General features: G+C 39.7%; 1 protein-coding gene and 3 non-coding genes across 4 annotated transcripts in view; 3 read left to right on the plus strand and 1 right to left on the minus strand.

Annotated features, from left to right (window-relative positions):
* Window positions 1–20,599, minus strand: part of LOC138242797 (zinc finger protein 271-like) — a 683,123-nt gene that overhangs the window by 287,062 nt on the left and 375,462 nt on the right. The gene's annotated exons all lie outside the window — the stretch shown is intronic.
* On the plus strand, window positions 3,804–3,861 carry LOC138243820 (U7 small nuclear RNA). Its single transcript, XR_011192438.1, has one exon. It is a non-coding gene; the product is annotated as a U7 small nuclear RNA (small nuclear RNA).
* Window positions 4,810–4,865, plus strand: LOC138243896 (U7 small nuclear RNA). The gene has a single exon (XR_011192514.1). It is a non-coding gene; the product is annotated as a U7 small nuclear RNA (small nuclear RNA).
* On the plus strand, window positions 17,950–18,042 carry trnar-ucu (transfer RNA arginine (anticodon UCU)). Its single transcript has 2 exons — window positions 17,950–17,986; window positions 18,007–18,042. It is a non-coding gene; the product is annotated as a tRNA-Arg (tRNA).

Genomic DNA, 20,599 nt, shown 5'->3' on the forward strand with positions numbered 1-20,599 from the left:
TGACGTCAGCAGGGACTAGATTGGCACTTTAACCAGTGCCTGATTGGCTCAGTCAGTAGAGCATGGAACTCTTTATCTCAGGGTTATGAATTCAATTTTGGGTGATACAGGTGTTCTCATTAATTAAGTTTCCTGTTCATCTTTGACCATGTTACATCTTGATGGTGACTCAAATTAAGAAAAAAAGGACTGATCTAGCTCCTCATCTGAGTAGATAAGTCATAGACTCCGTAGATAACCTATTCATACCAAGCACTTGGATGCAGCTTCACCTATCACAACTAGTATTTAACATTATAATAGCTCCAGTCTATTTACACTATAATTTACACTAGTGTTTCCTTAAAAATTGCTTGTAAGAATGAGACATTACACATGTATTCCAATAAAATAAATAGTATTAATCTTTTCACTGTAACAGTTTCACTGTGACTTGGCAGATAACTGGCAGTGATCAATAACCACACCAAAAAATATGGGAAAGCAATGGGGAAAATCGACTCTTCAACATGTGGAAATGTATTACTGAGAGGAGGAGTCCGTTTCTCTTAGGTCAACACTTTTTGTAAGAGTCAATTCTCCCAGCTCACATCCCTGGGTTTCCGTAGTGTGCCTGCAAAGAGTGATCAATTTGAGACAGGTAAACGTCCTGATTTTATTTAACAAAGCTAGATGCACATTTGCTAATGCTGCCTTCATTGTAATAGGCGGTTTATTTCTCGAAAGCATGTTATGTAAAAAAAGAAAAAATGAAAACATGGATAACAATCTTTCAAAGCTAAAGATTTTACTTTTGAGAACTGGACATTTTATGTTTCTGGGTGCTTTTCAAATGCTGGTTTTAGAACTTTGCTGTGCTTCAAGCATAATTTTTCACCTTATAAACTGGGTATTGAGTGTTAGGGTTAGTGTTTTTTATTTTGATGACTTAGTAAAATGTCTGGAATTTTTTCACTTTGATATTATAGAGCACTTTGTGTTGATGAGTGCAACAATTCTCAGTTAAATACATCATGGTTCCATACTGTAACACAATAAAATGTGAAAAGGCCAAGGGGGGTGAATAGTTTATATAGGCACTAAACGTATTACAAAAATATAATGCTTCATTTTATGGAAACTTCTTACTATAACCACCAACACACTCGCTGTTTAAGAAATGGGGGTTTCACAATCCTCTTTCTCACTGGTAATGTTATGAGCAGGAAAAGCACCATTGAAAATGGATTTCAATCACTCAAAACTAATAGTTGTCACACCCTCTACAGCTAGAGGGCGCTCCCACTCTGTCCTGTCCTAGTTTCCCTGTGCTTTGCTTGTCCTTCTGGTTTGTCTTTGTCTGGGGCTATATATTTCCGGGTCACCCTTTCCTCCTCATTCAGTATTGAGGGTTCATATGTCTTCAGACCTGCCTAGCACCAGGCCATCTCCTCCGCGACCTGAGGACTTAAGTTTCTACCCGACATCATCTGACCTCCTAAACGGGCTAACACCCGTTTTGCCACTACACATAGGGCCTATTTTGCTCTCCTGGCCATTCCACGGTATGCCCTTATAACATCCGTGACAGTAGTTCCAACGCTGTGCTGCCCTTTTAATTAACATTGGCTGTAACAATGTGTTGTTTTTGTCTCTTAAAGGGTCTGCTCCTTTACTCCGTCTTGCCAGTGTCGTATAGAATTGAGTACCCATAAAATCTGAGACCCCTTTCAAAGTCTGCATGTGCAGTGGACATAAGAGGCTTGGCGCGTGTCGCAATTGTTGCCCTATCTACTAAGCCCATCCTCCAAGTTTGCACTTCTGTGATGTAGTCTCACAGGCCTGAGAGACATAGATTTCACACATGTAATTACTTATAAAAGCCAACAAACCTTTTCTGAGTGGTCTAAGGCTCTGTGTTAAGGTTGCAGTCCCCCTGAAAGCTGGGGTTATAGTCCTGACGTTATACTTCAACTAATTCTCAGTAAATAGATCTTGCAGTACTCTGAGTGCCAGCTAGCTATGGAACAAGTGCGCTATAAAGACAGAAATTACACATTGTTTGTGAGGCTGTGTGCTCCTGTATGGTCTAGTGGTTAGGATTCTGGATTTTCACCCAGGTGGCCTGGGTTAAACTCCCAATAAGGGAAACTTTTCTCTTCCCTTATGTTTTCCAAATAAGCAGCTCAGTGTAGAAAAGAGCCCCGTTAAGCACTGTCAGGAGAGCTAAACTTTTGATAAAATAGATCGCTTGTTTCCTCCTGCTTTCGAACTGAAACCCTTCAGTGTGTTAAGAGAACGTGAAAATCACTACACTGCACAAGGTGGGGAGGAGTGACTTGCAGAGAAAAGGACTCAATCCAGGAAAATATTTCCACATTCTGGAGAGGAGATTTTTTCCATTCCCCCACTTTTGCAGCCTGACCTCCTCTATTTCTAGAGATCTGTAGAATGTGGAGAAAACGTTTGAAGTTGTTACTGCTACCTCCCCTTGCTTTGAACAATGTGTGGAGTTGTTTGAGTCAAAAAGAGTGATAGTTCAGGCCCATGGGAAGATCCACATTCAACTGTGCATGTTGTTTTGTTCTCAGAGTTTGCAAAGATGGAGGACATTCGCACCTGGCTAAGCCAGTATTCTATAGTCCTTCATGGAACTGAGTTCAGAGGTGCTGACGGAATAAAAACAGGAGGTTGAGGAACATGGGGGTGTTCAAAGGCATTGAGGTTCCAGTCAAGGGAGCAGGTAGCCTGGCCCTGTCCATTATTAGAGCACTATAACCTAAAGAGATGGTTTCATATATATTGTTTTGGGGATTGTCATGGAAATATAACTATCAAGGAAGCCACAAAAGAGTTCTCACCTGAGTAAGATCTTTATTTCAATATTGCAATATTGGGAGCCCTGCTGCCACTTCGCAAAGTGCAACCAGAGACTCAATTTGCTACAAGCAGTACAGGGTTTTTATAAGACGTTGCGCTGTAAAAAAGTTCAGCACTTGGACCCTTCTAAAACTTCCCCTTTCTCTAAGAGAAAACAGATTACATCATAGAGCGAGAGAAGAAAAACTAGATTTGTTATTCAAAGCTTATCAGTTACTTTCAGCTAATTCTAATGACCCAGACAGCATATATTGTTTTGGTACATTGTCTTCTAAACTAACCTAAACAGTGTACTTTGTTGACGAACTGTTTTCTAAAATTCTGTAGCACAGCAGTTACATCCTTGAAATATATTATCTAAAAGCACCAATATATTTCTCTACATTTTTAAGAATCAATTTACTTATTAGATTTCCACTTCAGTATATTTATTAAAGTTTCCTATTTTGTGATTCTTTGTATTTGTTTGTGAAATTAAAATAGTTCTTAAAAAATAAATGGAAGGTTTTTCTGAAGTCAGAAAGCCAATTTATTTGGTGGAAAAACAGATTGGTGAAGCTCCAACAAATAAATCCAGTTTATTTGTTTACTTTTTTTTCTGAAACAACTGAATTAGATGGTGTGCTAATATGCAACCTAACACCAGTGTGAATAACTAGAAGAGGGGAGCAGCGCTATTCCAGACCATGGGAGCTTTGTGATTGGCTGGCACAGATCTCTAATTTGCATATCAGATTTGGAAATATAACACTAAATTTAGTGGATTTAATTTACACTCAAGAGTCACCTACTGTGTATTGCCACTTCATTTTTTTTATGAGTAGCTGTGATTACCAGTTGACAGCTTTTATTTGTTTAATTTTAAATTGTTTTGTATTATCACGCTGAATGGCCTGTACTCGAGGTTTGGTAGGGTATATGTGTTTTTGTTTTTTTTCACCAACTGGATTTTTTGCTCTTTTAGTATTTGTCTAGAAGGCTTTCTGAAGTCAGAAAGCCTGTTTTCTGGTAAAAAAATAGATGTGTTTAACAATAATTTTCAAACAATTTAATTGGGACTTTTATGAATAAAAAGATCTTGTATGATAGTTTCAAGAACACTGCTGTTGTCAGCTGACTTTTAGTGAAGCTCTTTCCTCTGGCCACCTGCACAGAATTTTCTTGTGCCTTTAATTTCAAGATGTAAAACCTAACAAACAGTTGCGTTTGTTCATGTATATTTCTGAAACTGTTAAATGAACTACTGTGTGTAAATCTGCAAATGTTGTTTGATAGGATGCTGGATAAGCAAAGTACTTTCTGATTGGTTAGCCAGATATCATATTTGCATACAACATTTGAAACAAAACCATGTGGTCTCTTTCTTATATGCACTGAACGTTACAACCACATTCTTCTACATCTTCTTTATGAGCAGGTTAGTTTGAAAGCCATTTTACACGTTTTGTGTTCAATTTGAAATGCTCTTACATTCTTGAAATCTTGTGTTAGGCAGGATATGTCAGCTTCAGTAAACTTTCTTTACAGGGTTTATTGTTCTTTTAGTCCTTGTCCTTCATATCTTATGAGAATGTTCACAAGCTTATCTGTCAAACTACAATCTAATGGTTGTGTTTAAATTCCAGGTCATTTGTTTACATTTTTTAACAATAACAAGAAGAGGAGAGCAGCTCCATTCCAGACCATGAGAGCTTTGTGATTGGCTGAGCCAGATCTCTCATTTGCATATCAGATTTGGAAGAATAACACTAAACTCTCTTCTTGCATGGATTTAATTTACACCCAAATATCACCTACTGTGTATTGCCACTTCAGTTTTGTATTAGTAGTTAGGATTGCCTGTTGACAGGTTTTATTTGTTTAATGTTAAATGGTCTTGTATTATCACCCTGAATCGCCTGTACTCAAAGTTTGGTAAGGTACATGTGTTTTTGTTTCCTTCAGGAAGTTGAATTTTTGCTCTTTTAGTATTTGTTTAGACGGTTTTCTGAAGTCAGAAAGCCTAGTGTTTTGGTGAAAAACAAACATCTGTATTAATATTTCTCAAACAATATAAATAGGGTCTTGCATTTGGATATCTTGATATAGCTGTGTGCTTCTGTAGTATTCCTGGTATTTGACTGTGGTTACTTGGGTTCAACCTTAGGTGTGGGAACGTGTCTTTTTCACCCTTTAGTTTCCAATTGATCAGCACAGTATAGAAAATAGACCCATAAAGCAACGTCAGCAGTGACAATTGTGAGAAAAGTGATCACTTGTTTTCGCCCGCTTTCAAACAGAAACCCTTTGCTGTGATAAGAGAATGTGGTAACCACTACACTGCGCAAGGTGGGAATGGGTGACTTGCAGGGAGTGTTGAACTTCGAGAAAGGACTTCTCTCAGGAATATATTTCCACATTCTGAAGAGGAGATTTTCTCCATTTCTGTAGTCTGACTTCCTCTATTGCTAGAGAGCTGTAGAATGTGGAGTCACCTATCCAACTCTAGAAACAGTGTGTAGGTAACAGGTTTGTTACTGCCTGATGAGCACAGTAAATTAATACAGCAGAAGACTGTGAGTATTTGAAGAGAATTAACAATGTTCTACGTCTCGCCACGTTCAATGCTGCTGTCATTTCTGTAATATTGTGATTATCACTGTTACAACCCCAAGTGTCTATGGGTAAAGGGGTGTAACATTTAGGATAATTTTTGGAAGCAGGTGGGTTCTGGTGAGGGACTAGGAAGCGTAATAACAAGGGTTGGTGCAAAGGTGATGATTTTAAGTTGAATAAGTGACTGGTAGGACACAATATCACACAGGGTAAGGAACTAGTGTGGTGCCAAAGAAAAGAAAATAACAAACAAAATGGAGCTGGCTAGGAAAGTGAGGGAAAGCTAATCTGACTACAGAGAACCCGAAACACACGGTCTTCGGCATCTTCAACACCCTAGCCAACCTCCACTGACTACCCAAAACCATACAAGACAAATGGCACTCACCCGTACTAAACTAGTGTTAGTAATACAAAATCAACTTAGTGCGTAGAATGTACCCAACAACCTAAACTAAACTATACACAAAAGTTCACACAAAAACACAAGTGAACCAGGAATACAAATAAGGGAAGAGAGTAATCAACAGGAACAGTGTACAATAGAACACAAAGGTTGAACATATAACACATTAGGGCAAGGTAATGGCAAAACAAGGATAACACAAACAAACGAAAGTATAAAGAAACTAACAGAAACCAACAACACAAGAAAGCCGAAGTTATACGAAAATACACACACAAAGCAAAACAAACCAACAAAGCCGAAACAAAATCAGAAGCGAAGCGATAACCAAAACAAAATGAAGCGAAGCAAAAACGAAGCAGGACCAAAGTCAAATGAAAGGCTTCTCCTTCCTGAAAACCTCCATGTTATATGCTGAATAAGGTGCAGTCTGATTGGCTGAGAGGCTGATTGATGATGATGTCATACGGAACAGTGCTGTAATGGTGGGCCAATGGGGAAGGGAGAACAATCAAAGGTCAGCAGTGTGGAACATAACAAAAAAAAAACACACACAGACCACACACTGGGACGTAACAATCACATTCATCACACATGCGCAAGATCCCCTGTTTGAAATCAGGCAGAAACAGGTGTCTTTTTATCCGCTCAAGTTTTGTACTTCTGCCAGTGTTTTATGGATCTTGTTTCTCTTATTGCAAGAACACGCATTTACCGTGTCATTCATGATTACGCCAAACAGCCAGAAGATCATGGCACCTTTCAGATAGTCATTCCTCTCCTTCCTAAATATCCCTATAGACAGGCCATTTCAGCAGAACTGACAAACGTGCCAAAGCAACCTGATAAGACCAGGTCCTTGGAGTCACTTCTCAGTCAGTTACTGCTGCCGAAATGCGAGCCCTTCCTCCAGCCTGAAGAAGTTGATCCTACATTACTCATATGGAAAATGTATCTACCAGACCTCAGAGAGCTAAGCTGGATCACTTCCCTTCTGAATGACATCTCAGTAACACTCTACCACTCCTCTTTGTGCACTCATGCTGGAACAGTGGGTGGCTAATGCAGACAGCATTATTATTTATACTTACTCATCAAAAGAGGATAGCTGAGAAAAACGTGACAGTATTTAACCTAAATGGCAAACAACAAAGACAGCTTTGCAGCCTACGCATGCTGACGCAGCTACCCACCTGAACTACTACCGCCTACAGCTGCTGCGACCCACTATGCCTTCCTCCAAATCTTTTTCTAGATCTCTTCGTCATACCTTTGCCTACTGCCCTGTCTCTCTCACACCTGAAGAAGGCTCCACGGCCGAAACGTTGTGTTCTCTTTCTTCTTTTTTTCAGCATGGAATAAACCTATTACTTGTTCCTAAATAATAATAATACTATTTAAATACATACAGGTCTTACTTAATATTATTTTGATTAAAAATAGTACGTTAATAAGCAATAAATGGCACATCAAAATATTGTGAAGGTGAAGATCATACAACATCAACTACAAATGTGGAAATTTAACAATTTTAGGATTATAAATTGCATGTAGCACATTAACAACACTACAGTTATGCTAATGTAACAATAGTGTAAGAAAATCCCGACCTAATTCCTTTCAAATGCTGATACAAAATGTGAATGATTTCAGAGTTTTGGGTATTGGGTCTCCTGATAGAGATCAGAGATGAACTGAGGCGTGTGGGAAAGTGTACAGAACAGGTGGACTCCCAATTCCACATCAAGAGGCTGAGCACAATGGAAGAGTCCTGTACACACAAGCAAGTCTTTGACAACATGGACAATCAAAACCTACTGGTATGATATTATATTCTCTCTGTGGTGTGGAAAATATTCACTACTAGTATTCTAGGTTACAGATAGGTCATTATATGACAGCTTACATCTGATTAATAGGATCCACCTCTGGCATACTTTCTTTTTTTAGTTTATAATGTATAATCTTGCTGATCTTTTAATGCCAAAATAAAGTGTTTTACAAAAAGCTCCATGTTCTAAAAAGTTACTACAACTTTTGAACTTTGAAATATGGTCACTTTGTATTCTATGACTGAGCAAATACTGTAGAAAAGTGCAGTTAATATGTGAAAATGTGTAATGGGTATGTCTGATTGGTTGATTTGTGAAGATCTAGTAGTAGTTGATGATTAGCCATATGTTGATTACAATATTGTATATAATGTACTATAATTTGTGACTACTTAAATTACCATCAGCTGTGTACCTCCAGCTGACCTGTAAACAAATATATGAGAGAGGTATACTGAGACGAGAGGAGCACTGAAGACTTGAAAAAGCTCTCGCATTAGATTCTGTGTTTTTGTTGTTCCCCAGATTTGTTTTTAATGTTTTGTTTTCTTTTTCTTTTGAAGTTGTTGCGTTTGGTTGTTTTTTTTTCATAGTTGTTAGACTACTACAGGGATTTACCTAGGTTCCTGGAAGACTTCTCGTTTTGTGTTTGTTGTGTTTTCGGGTTACAACATTTTACTTTCTATTGATAGGACCCCACGCATTACTATGGGAGTAGTTAACTTTAGTTCTTACATTGCACCTGATATTACCACATAAACTACTACTCTGTTTCCCTTTTTTTAAAAGGCACAAGTGAAGTTTGTTTTTCCTTGCTGCTGATTGGTAGCTACAATGGGTCAATTGCAATAAACTTATATACAATAAACTCCACTGAAATTTGTCAGCAGCTCTGTACTAAACCTGTTCTCAATTGCAACAAACCTAAAATAACAGCTGCTGCCCATTAGATGTTACTGCATTAGGAGTCTAGCTTAAACCACCTCTTCATAGGTTTTAAGCAACTCAGTAGCGGACTAAGCAGAACAATTGATCACATTAGAACTGTCTTGAATGTAATGGAAATAATGTACTCATTAATTAACAAGCTTATGCACCACTTGCTTGAAAATTATTATTATATTTAACTAAAATTGCTTTCCAGACACCACAAATATTCACAATGAATGTTATCATAACACATCTTTAGTAATACAAATGTTATTTATTAATAATTAAGTTCCATGTATATCTTTATTAGTAGCTGTATTACAAGTAATGCATATACAGTCTTTATTATAGTTAGTTTTCAGTTATCCTGGGGAGGGAAGAGAATGGAAATTAAGGAAATAAAAATTTAAAGGGCTTTTAAGTCTTCAATGTGTTCTGTCATAGCTGTGTGTTGTCATATCTGGGTGTTAATTTAGTATATTTGTTGTATTATTTATTGTGATTTGACACTACACTTGTGTTTCTCAGGAGAAAGCAGTAAGATTTTTTTTTATTTGAGGGTACAGAAAATTGTATTGTACGGCCAAATGTAAGGTTACATTAAGAAACCCTTATTGTTACCTTTTGCAACGTTATTTATTTAAGACGGTTCTTCGGAATAGTGTCCCTTACGTATCTGTGACTGCAGTCCAACAATAACGGTGCTGAAATAGCCGGAATGTGTGGGAAGAAGATGGAGATGGAACAGGAGGCTTATTCAGTCGATAGAAAGGTTGTGTCGGAATGAACACACTGCGGTTATGGTATTGGGTTTAAGAGCATTACGATCCTACAGTCTCCTGATCCATAATCAGATGCGTTATCCAGTGCACCACTGGCCCTTGTACCGCATTCCTCAAGTGCACCACTGTGAGCTTGCACCACTACAATAATAAATCGCCCCAGTCCAAATTTTCTCAATAAGGTGCATGTTTTCTATGTGTATTTAGTTAAACAGTCTTTCATTTTGTCTGTTTTAAAAATTGCATCTCTTAAAAACAGACAAACGAGTTTATGTGTCGCGCTGAAATTCACACATGAGGGAATTCAAACGAAAGAAATCACAGAAAAGATATCGCGCTTAAAAAGAAATCCAGAGTGCAGACACCGGTGATAGAAAACAGAGCTTCATACGATGCATGAGATGCTTTACCTCTGAACTAAACTCGGCTCTTTAATCGTGTTAGGAAGAGTGAATAGCCAACAGTGTACATTTTAAAAATCAAAGCAAGACAATGAGACAAGAAGAGAATTCGGAACACGAGCCTCTCTTTCATTGTTTAATGAGCTTTTGATGAACGCCTAAGTGAAAGACAAATTCACTATTTTCACTTTGTGATTAAAAAACACTTTTATCACACGTTAAGCACTCCTGATGGTGTCGAATAGTTCTCTTTTCTACCCTCATCATTTGAGGATCCCCAGCTAAAATATCTTTTTAAACTACAACAAAATTGCAATATTTTGAATACTATTTAAGTTTACATAGTCACATTCCCGGTGATATTGACTTAGGCACTCAACTATTAACTTCTTGTAGTTAGCCAAAAGTTTGAAATCTCTGCAACTATCAGGATGCTTAAAGACATCCAAAGAAACCCCATCATATTTAGGGGAGATGGTGTTGAGGTCAGATTAATTTGAAATGCGTCTCTGGGGACTTTTGATTTACCAACGTTATGTTTAACTGAAGGATATGCTGACTGACTGTGCCATAGAAACTAACGCACATCACCTTTTTTCTACATTCACAGGTTTTTGACTAAAGACAAAAAAATCATTTTTGTTTCCTTGCCAGCTGGCAGTAATTCCTCTGCACTGACAAAACAGATGAGTATTTTATCTTTCGCAATTTGTATGGATTTTTTTAAAAACAAGTTGCTCCAAAAATTAAATGAACACTTCCATTAAATTTAATGTAGAAGCATGTTGCTGTCCATAATGATAAACTGTGTGGCAAGACAGGCACCACTGGGACTCAACCCCAGGATCTCCTGTTTACTAGGCAGGCACTTTAACCAACTAAGCCACAGCATTCTCGCATCCTAGTGTTAATCCCGCATCAGCAGGGTCAGCTTGTCGGCACGCCTGTCTCCATTTGGTGGTTTGAGCTGACGCTGCCATGACGTTCCCATTAAATGCGACCGAGAATACTCCAACCGGCGCGCCGCTACGCCTGCTGTCGGAGAACTAAGCCACGGCACTGGCATCAAATATCCCTTTTACAGCCACTTGGACACATCTCAATTGCTCTGAGACACCTGTATTCAGTGTGCGCTGAGCCTGCTCGCTGAGAAAAGTGACGAGAAATGGCTTATGTCCAAGGAGTTCAATATGCTTTTTATGTTCAATGGGGTGTCCACTACAGCTAACACTGAAGCGCAGCACAGGCTCTGTGGTTTGACATCTCACAAGGTAAATGTTGAAATTGTAGGTGGAAGAGGAAAATTACCCTTGAGTATGGGGAAAGAGGCAACTCATGTCCGGAGGGGGCTGAAGTGTGTATGGAGGTGGCCTAGTGGTTAAGGCAATCTCCTCTTAATACATGATACTCTGCACAAGTAGGTTTGAACCCCATTCTCCTCGAGGAAGGGCTTTGACACATTTTGACCTTTTTAAACTTGGTGTGCTTTCGTTTTGTTTCTTCGCTCCTGTCCTACAGCAGTAATTTTTCTATAGGTGTATGATCATGGTAGGCTGACAGCAGGAACACGTGGCCCACAAGCAGTGACAATATCAGAGGTGTCTGCAGTGTGTTGGTTTGTAAGCAACGATAAAATAACTTGACATGGAAGCAGGTGTGCCTGCATTAATACAGCTCCATCGAGAGGAAAAAGTAACACAAGAACCGACATAAATTCAACAGCACGCTTCTGCAGCTGAAAACAGAACATACTCCACGTGATGATTGAGCTCACAACCTCGGTATAACTCCACTATAAAAGCACCACAACCTGACCAATTGCGCTACTGGAGCAGCACAGCACAGTAGCACATTTTCCTCAGTGCACTCAAACAGTGCTTCTTCCCTAGCCTACCAGCTTCAAGACTTTTTTAAATTGATCAAAGATTCATTGGAAAAGGTTTGTTGATGGGTCAGGTGGGAATCACACCCAGATTCACTGCTTGCAAGGCAGCTATGTTCATCATTATACCCAGGACTGGCGCCAGGGGAATGATCTGTAGGGGGGGGGGGGAGGTCTGAAATCCTGAGGGGGGTAGTGATATTTCGGTTTAAATGGAGCCATTGCAACCATCCAAGTGAATTCTCGCAAGCATGCCACTGATTAGTATTTCATGTTAGAAGATAACGACAAGCAATCTGGTATTTAGTGATGAAGAACAGTTCCACGTTCATCAGAACTCACGTGATTATTTTTGCCTCGAGCATCAACCATATGTGTTCATTTTTGCAACAACATCAACGGTAACGAGGTTCTGAATCATTAAGAAATCATTGTAAAACCAACAGAAAGTAGAAACTTCTATAACTACAGTCCTAGTTATATAACGATTGTAAGTATAAGGATAAACTACTGCAAGGCATTGGTCCACCTGAGCAAATAAGGTCATAATAATGTTGACACCCCAAAACATAGACACTATGTAACGTGCTGTTCCTGGACAGATAGCCCTCCTGCACATTAAACAGTCTGATGTAGTAACTGTGAATTCGGGGTTAGTGTAGTTATCTGACCATTGACAATTTATCCAAAACTGAGGGGGGTGGGACTGTTCAGTTGAGGGGGCGATTTTGGCATGCCAGTAACATTTTGACAAAACGTCCAAGAGTTACGAAAACACTTACTTTGTGTATAAAGTACATTGTGTACACACTGTAAGTTCAGAACGCGAGAAATACTGCTCAATATGGGATCCTGTCCAGGAATATCAGGGCTGTAAGGGGGTCAGATCTATAGATGTAGTAAACACATTAGTGGAGACAGTGTGTCTGCCCTCTGTGTGAGAGCCAGACAGGAAAAATAATCTGTGGTCTGGGAAGAAGAGACCCTCGTTGGAAGAGCGGTGCTTCTCACAGGAGAGAATGAAAAAAAATATTTTTCTCCTTGGGGGAATTAAAAGCACTTATGGGGAGTGGTGTGATGGTAGTGCATCTGATACCACATCAAAAGGTTGTGTGTTCAAATCATGTTGAGATCGGATGATGTATGTTCAGGTTCAGCTGGTGCCGAACCCAGGAATTAGACCATGCCGTTTGGTTTTATCTGTACACCACATAGATAATCTAAATGAAATAACAGAGCAGTACAGGACACGCATTCAGGAAATTACACAGCAAGTCATTTTGAACATGACAAGAGAAAAGGCACACTGCACATCCGTGAAACATCACGTCCGACTTTAGAGACAGTTACATCACAGAATGGAAGTTTCAGGCCCCTTTTTCATTACAGGTTCAAACTAACCTGAAAGTTACAGAGTTTTAGGTCACTTTTGTATTAAAATGTGTCTGAAGCCTATAAATATAATTTGCCCTTTTTTAAATTGTGGATGAAATCCAATCCCATGTACCAAGACCTTACAGTATATTCATGTTAATTAAAATGACTAATGCTATTGGACATTAGCTGGTGCTTTTTGTAACGATTTGCTATTTCATGCTGGAAAGAAGGAAACCTGACCAACGTTTGCTTTCAGGTGCGGTTCATTCACATAATGGACTTCTATTTCTGAGTAGCCTGATTTAAAAACACACGAACCCGGTAGAAGTCGAACCTCCAATCTCATGATGCAACATCAGACGCGTTATCCATGAAACCACTGGCCAATCATGTAACTGAATTGCACCATGGTGAGTTCAGCACTGCAACTAGTAATTACTAGTAATAGTAATAATCCCATCCTAAATTTCTAAGTGAGAAACGTGTTTTCTACATTTTTATCAGTTTTAAAATATCATCTCTTAGACAAAGGGTTTGTGTTTCACTTTGAAATTCTGATTGATTTAGAATTCAAAGAAAAAGATGCTTTCTTCAACAACGCAGTGCAATTATGACATCTTTCACTCTACTTCTCTCTTGTAGTAAAGCAGACCTTGCAGTGTGAGCATTTACTCTAGTAAATTAGGTCATGTATCATGTTAAATCACTTCTTCAAAACAAAACATTCCTGGTGCACGTTTTCTCCATGAAAAAAATACATTTTTCCCTTACATGATTTCTCTTTTTATTTCCATCAGAGTACAGAAAGAAGAAAAAAGGGAAAAGCAGTGTCGCAAAAAAACTCCATCGCCCTTGGGAGATGTCAAGCTCATCGGATATGAAAAGTGCCCAATAAAAGCAATTTCTTTTCATTTATCTTAGCGTCAGGGCTGCTATTGTGTGTAGAGGAGGCAACTTGCTCAGCCAGCAGACTCACCGCTTACTGAATACAGGTATGTTTTGAGTGTCATGCTGATCGTCTTATAAATGCAAAAGAAACTTTTAAAGCTGATAAAGTTTTCCATTGTAATTTGCATGTAGCTACAACGTCCCTGGAAGAGAGATTTTATCAGTTGCACGTAATCAGTATTTTTTACTTTTTGTTTAGTACTGGATATATATATTTTTTTAAATTTTTCTAAAGAAGATCTCAAGAAGTATTGCCAGGACCTACCTTTAGCATTCAATAGCGATATTAATGGATCAGAAATGTAAGGTAAATTGGTGATCTGAGCCAAAATAGTCCTTACACGCCTCCTGGAACAGTGTTCATATTCATAGCAAGTTATATTCTTTTTCAACCCCAAACGTTGCTATTGCATTAAGCTTTGTGTGACCATTAGAGGTTTCGGTAGCTTCTGGAGAGCGCACTTTTCCAAACTGAAACCTATAAGAACATTATTCAAGACGCACCATGTCCCAGAATCATTCATCGGGACTAGGATTAATATCAATGGAAAGTACTTCAAAATAAAAGATTTAACTGAAATATGAAAAGAGTAGGAAAGCATTTAAAGTAGAAAAAAATCAGTTCAGATGATATTTAATTTTTTGAGAAATGGGCACATACATCAGCTCAGTGAGCAGTGCGAGGTGCTCTTCTGGAGATGATGTTAAATTAGTTAAAATCATGTGATAGTTAAAAAAGCTTAATACTTAGTTAAACAGCCAGCACAAATGGTTGCGTTTGTGATTATGTCACTTCTCTACTACAGCAGCGTCGGTAAAAGACCCTCTGAAAGCAGTAAGGCTCTGCACAGCTGAATTCGTTGCTATTTGGAGAAATCCACAAACTCGTGTTTTTCATGTGCTTTAAAAGACAGCCATACTCACCGACAAAATAAAGACACTGCTGCTGATTTTTTCCGAAGCACAGTTGACCTTTCTGAGCCAATTGATGAAGCTCACCCAATGAATACTATAGCAGAAGGTGGAGGAAAGTGCAACTTTGTAACTATCACAACCACAGGAACAACTGCAAGAAGTAGAATCAATTTCCCATCGAATGGTGGTGTTGTCTGAGGTACGCGATGTGAGCGTGTGCAGAGAATCCCACAATCTCTTCAAAACTTGGACAAAGTATTTCTGATGGAGCGCTGTGCGCAAAGATTGAATAAGCTTTGCTCCTGCCGATGATTCTGCGTGAAAAAGCACAGCATTCAAGTTTCACAGACAAATGCACCATGCCTACTGTAGCGGCGAGGCTTATTAATAAGAAAGAATTAAGTGTTCTGAGCCTTCCCAAATGAGGCCCCATTTCTGTGTTCATCTCTGTGGTGCAGCCACAGAGAAACTATTCATGCAGGCTGATTTAAGGTTCCTGATAAGGACAGCTCCCAAAGGGGATGCACTTAGCTAAGCCTGGCTATCATGATCAATGGTCATCCATTGGTGCCTATCTGTCTAGGGAGTGCCAGTTGGACATCTGGACTGCATTCCTAAGTGTCAGGAGTAAGTGACTCATATTTCACCTTGATCAACCAATCAGGGGCTGGTAGGGCCGAGTAACCCACGTGGGACTCTGATGCCCATGGAACTTTCAGCCAATCAACGAGCTGAAGTTCCTCCAGGTAAAAACAGGCAACACAGAGAGCCTGAGAGATTCAGTAAGATTCAGGGAGATTCAGTAAGATTCTGGAGAGGATTCTGTGGACTGTTCTAAAGGGAATTCAAAGGAGAATTCCAGGGCAGGACGGCCCAGGAGCAGAAGGCTCCCAAGGGCAGGACATCCTCGCAGCGCGCCTCCTAACCATCCTGAGACTCAGCTCGGACAACCACGGAACGGCCAGTGTGTCCGAGTGCCAGAACTTTCCTTTGTTCTAAGAGTCTAGAGTGGAGGTTGCCAGAGAGTAACCAGCAGCAGGCCTCGTGAACAGGTCGGAACTGTGGACAGCTGAATCACTATTCAGAACTAGCTCTTCATCAGGAACGAACCGGTCCTCTTCCTGACTTTCTGGGACCCACAGTCATCTTTTCTCCTGTGCACAAACTTTGCTAGTTAAAGCCAACAGTGAGCATCAGCAGTGCACCGTCACAAGCCGCACAGCACAGCCTGGCACCGAGCCAGAGAGCGCGGATTGGACAGCAACAGCCTGCAACTGTTTGTTTGTGCCCGCAGGAGATCTGAATCCCCAGAAATTGGATGAGTATTCAACTTCACTGCATTACAGCTCGAGAATTCCATTGTTATCCAAACCAGTTGATATCAATTTAATTCCTAAGAGTTATGTACTTGTTTTGAGTATCTAATGTAGAAGTTGTAACCAAGTTCACTTTACGAAACGGTCTTAATGAATGATATACTGAACGTATGTCCTCTTGATATGTGTAACACTTTGTAACTGATTGAATATATATCTTTTGTATTCTGATAACCCTCTCGATAAGATCTGTTAGGTTTACATGCATATTCTATGTATTAATAAATGTATCCTCGTGTATTAGCACCTGTGTGTGTGCGTTGTTTGAGTTATGTCGCATGGTTGGACTCTAAAGCCATCAAAAGAATCAACTTTGTGATTTACTGCTACAATAAATAATTGTCAGAACTGGTGCCTTCAGAGAGCCACTACAGTTACATATTTGGCGTCCCTGAATGGCCGGTTTTTCTTACACTACAGAACCAATTTTAAAAACAATTGCGGCACACTACGATTCACACTGACTCAAAAGTGATCACGGCAGATGTTGTTCCCTGCATAATGCTGAAGGGACCAAAGAGCATTGCTGTTGGGAACACAAAATGAGGCTTTTTTATGCCTTGATGTTAAGCTGACAAAGACTATCTTGAAACACCTAGTTCAGTCTCTCGACAGACTGCCAAGCAAAGCTTTTACCCATTGACGTCGCAATAGAAGGAAGGTCTTAACCCACCAACACTTAGCAGTGGCAAGATTCAAACCTAACCCAGCGAAGAAAATGGAGCACAAACCCAGCACTTAGACCACCCAGCCACACTCCTTACACCTTACTCTCTTGAGAACGTCGGGTGGGTTCAGCTCTTGTTGTGCGACGCGTGGAAATGACTGCATCTTCATTTTCCGAGATGTTTCCTATCACATCTTTGTCAGCTCTGAATAAAGTGCTTCTTTGGAGCAGGCTTCAGACCTTTTATTTTATTTATAAAGGAGGGCCATTCAGAAACATGTAATTCCTGTTTTAGAAATGCTTTGGGCGGTGTGTTTTATATAATGCACAAACAGTATTCTGATTGTATACTGTAGACCTGTGTAGCAATCATACTGGACGTGACTGGGATTCTGAAATGTTTCTTGAAAAGGTATTCAGGGCTGCTTGAATCTATAATAAAAAAGTGACCCGAAACTTCCAACCTTCCAATCACTGATGTCGCTCTCCCTAAACCTGTACGGGATGTTTTGCTGATGTGCAGTGTGCCTTTACTCCTGTATTAAAAACGACCTCTGTTGTTGGGCGGAGTTGAAGGAGAACTTACTGCACAGAAAAAGTACGTAACGATAAAATATTTCTGCGCGTGAAACACATCAATCGTTCAGCATTTCTAAAATGTTTAATTGAATTGACAAAGAAATCCTCTCCTTAAACTTCGAAAAGGATTATCTGTTGAGCCAGCAGGCGTAACACTGCAGTTGCCCGTTTCTCACAGGTGGTTGAAGTTGTGGATAACATTTAGCAGGTTTGGCACCATGGCTTAGCTGGTTAAGACGCCTCACTAAAAACCAGGAGACCCTGGGTGTGAATCCCAGCGGTATCTATTCGTAGACAACAGGCCACTCATTGTCAATATTTATGGAGCTTAATTTAAAGACAACGGGAGAAGCATGAGTTACAGCTTTCTGTAGCTGTTTTATATAGCGATGCATCGGTTGGCTCTGTGGCGCAATGGAGAGCGCATTGGACTTCTAGGCTTTGATAGAATGAAGTCATTCAAAGGTTGTGGGTTTGAGTCCCACCAGAGTCATGTATCATTTTGATTCAACCTTTCAAAATCCTCTAGGGATCAGTGTTGATCAAGTCAAATAAAGGACTTCTTAAGAGTCCACAGTTGAAAATGAACCAGCAGCCACAAGAAAGAAATTAGCACTGGACTGTGATCACATTACTCCTGTCCTGGACTCCTTGCACTGGCTTCCTGTCAACTTCAAAATCCTCATGCTCACCTATAAGGCTCTCCATGGCTTGACACCACAGTACCTGTCTGGGTTATCGCCCTACTCCCCACCTCACAACCTTTGCTCTTCTAATTCTGGTCTCCTATCTGTCCCCCAGTCCATCTACACTCTATGGGTGACAGGGCCTTCTCCTGTTTTGTACCAAAGCTCTGGATCTTTATTCCCAAGGATATCAGAGAGTCACCTTCTCTAAACTCCTTCAAATCCAGACTCAAAACCCTCTTCTTTAGAAGAGCCTTTAATGAACTATTCTTTACCCCTCTGTTCCTACTGTATTTAATACCACCATCTATTGTCTCCTCTAACTGTGTATTCTCATCCTGCTTATCTTGTGTATTTTTTAACTTTATTGGTTTCATTCTGTAAAGCACTTTGAAAAGCCACCTTTAAAGGCACTATATAATGTATAGATTATTATTATTAATAATAATAATGAACAGCGCATTTAACACTGAGCACATGCGGTCCTTCTTTGCAAAGGATTGCAAAAGCTGGGAATTAGCCTTTCACTCGTGTTGTTGAAGACCGTATCCTGGCTTTGTTGCAGGAAATGTCTGGATGCCATCACCGGATCAAGGAGAGGATCAGGGTTTTGGGAAGTCTTTTTGATGCCTGACACTGTGTGTTTCCTGGTTGTAACGGGTGTCATTCTGGACCTAAACAACAGAGAACACCGTTGAAATAGCTGAACTGCCTAGCGGACACTTTGTCGCCTTCTTCTGACCTGTATTTAATGCGATTCTCTGAAAACTTGGCACGTTATATCTGTGCTACCTTTATGGAGGGCACACTCATAAGAATCATAGATTCGATCACAAGCATCTAAAAATGAGCCTGAGAAAATGACATCACGCTATGAGGCTGAATGGCACAAATTCTCCTGTTACTTCTGCAGCAAATGTGTGTTTTTTGCTTCTTATTTGGCAGCAGTGGGATTCCAACTCACACCCCCAAAGAGACTAGAGCTTTAATCTAGCTCTAAATTAAAAACTAGGTGACTTGTAATGGCTGGTAGGAGAGGAAAGGTATAAATGCTTCTTTTTTGGACAAAGTCTTTATCTTTTTTTTCACCAGTTGTTTTGATCAAATTATTGTAACGCAGTGCCATATTAAGGTATAATATGTACATGAACGTCATGTCTGAGTCGATGATGGCAGCTGAGTATCGCTGGAGGACAGTTCATCATGAGTGGGTAAGCCTGCATAATGAGGGAGAAGAGATCGGCCTCTCTGATGCAGTGTCCAGTGACACTAACCTTCTGTCCTACTGTTCTCTGCTAATGTAGATGGTGAATGTTTATTTAGGTGAATGTAAGGTTTCATTCTTGTAAAATATTTCCGAGCACTTTTTTTGTTGCTGAAAATTAATCCTGAGCATTTGAATGAATTCCGATATTGTCACCTAATTCCATACATTGTTTCATCAAACTAGAACATTTAGAGGAGGTCAATTGCATTTATGAATTGCATAGTGATAGTATTTCTTTCCATTTAAATACTTCAGTCAAAAATGTAGAGAAGGTGCTCCTGTTTTCACCATTATAAGAACTGTGATGCACCAGTAATATTTACTCTCATAAAAGTATTGTAATTGTATTGTTCTGTTCTGTAACAATCTTGAGTGACACAAACCTTCTGTTTTACTGCACTACACTTCTCCAGAGGCCAGTTCAGCACACAAGGATCCTCAGTCAAACAAACACTGCAATCGCTTGATAAACGCTATTTCTCATCCTTTCTCTTAGTGTCGGTGCTACTATTGTATGCAAAGGAGGCGACTTGACAATGAAGAGAGTCTTCATGAAGGTGTGTGTCGGCAAGCTCTCCACTGTCAATTGACTGGGCTTGTGAAGAAATCAATCTCATTCAACAACCATACAAATTGCACAGCTTAAGGCACATGAAGCGAAATCTGTGAGCTGATTGACACAAAACAATGTCACTTCACATTATCTGCAAAGTTGTTTTGCTTGTCTGACCACCTCTCCCTACTTTACAGTGAGCACCTATATTTCAGTTCCTTTCTCCCATGTGGAGATGTATCCACTGCCAAAACTGCTGTCTGATTATTTAAATTATCTGTAAAACTGTTACATGACTTCATCTAATTGTAAATTTATAAGACGGTCTGTGAGACATTTGTGAGAGTAGCTGAATCCCAGGGCTGGTATGGAATCACACACAGGCGGGTCTTCTGTGTGATCTGAGTCCCACTGCTCAGAGCTACAGACTGGTCAAATGGTCATTATTGTAGACACGACCATCGGACCATAGGCTACAAATAATCAATATACCGATCATAGTGTCACTACTGTTGTTTATTACATAAATACTGTATATAAATAA

This window comes from Lepisosteus oculatus, chromosome 14 (genome assembly GCF_040954835.1).
Source record: "Lepisosteus oculatus isolate fLepOcu1 chromosome 14, fLepOcu1.hap2, whole genome shotgun sequence".
Classification (NCBI taxonomy): Eukaryota; Metazoa; Chordata; class Actinopteri; order Semionotiformes; family Lepisosteidae; genus Lepisosteus; species Lepisosteus oculatus.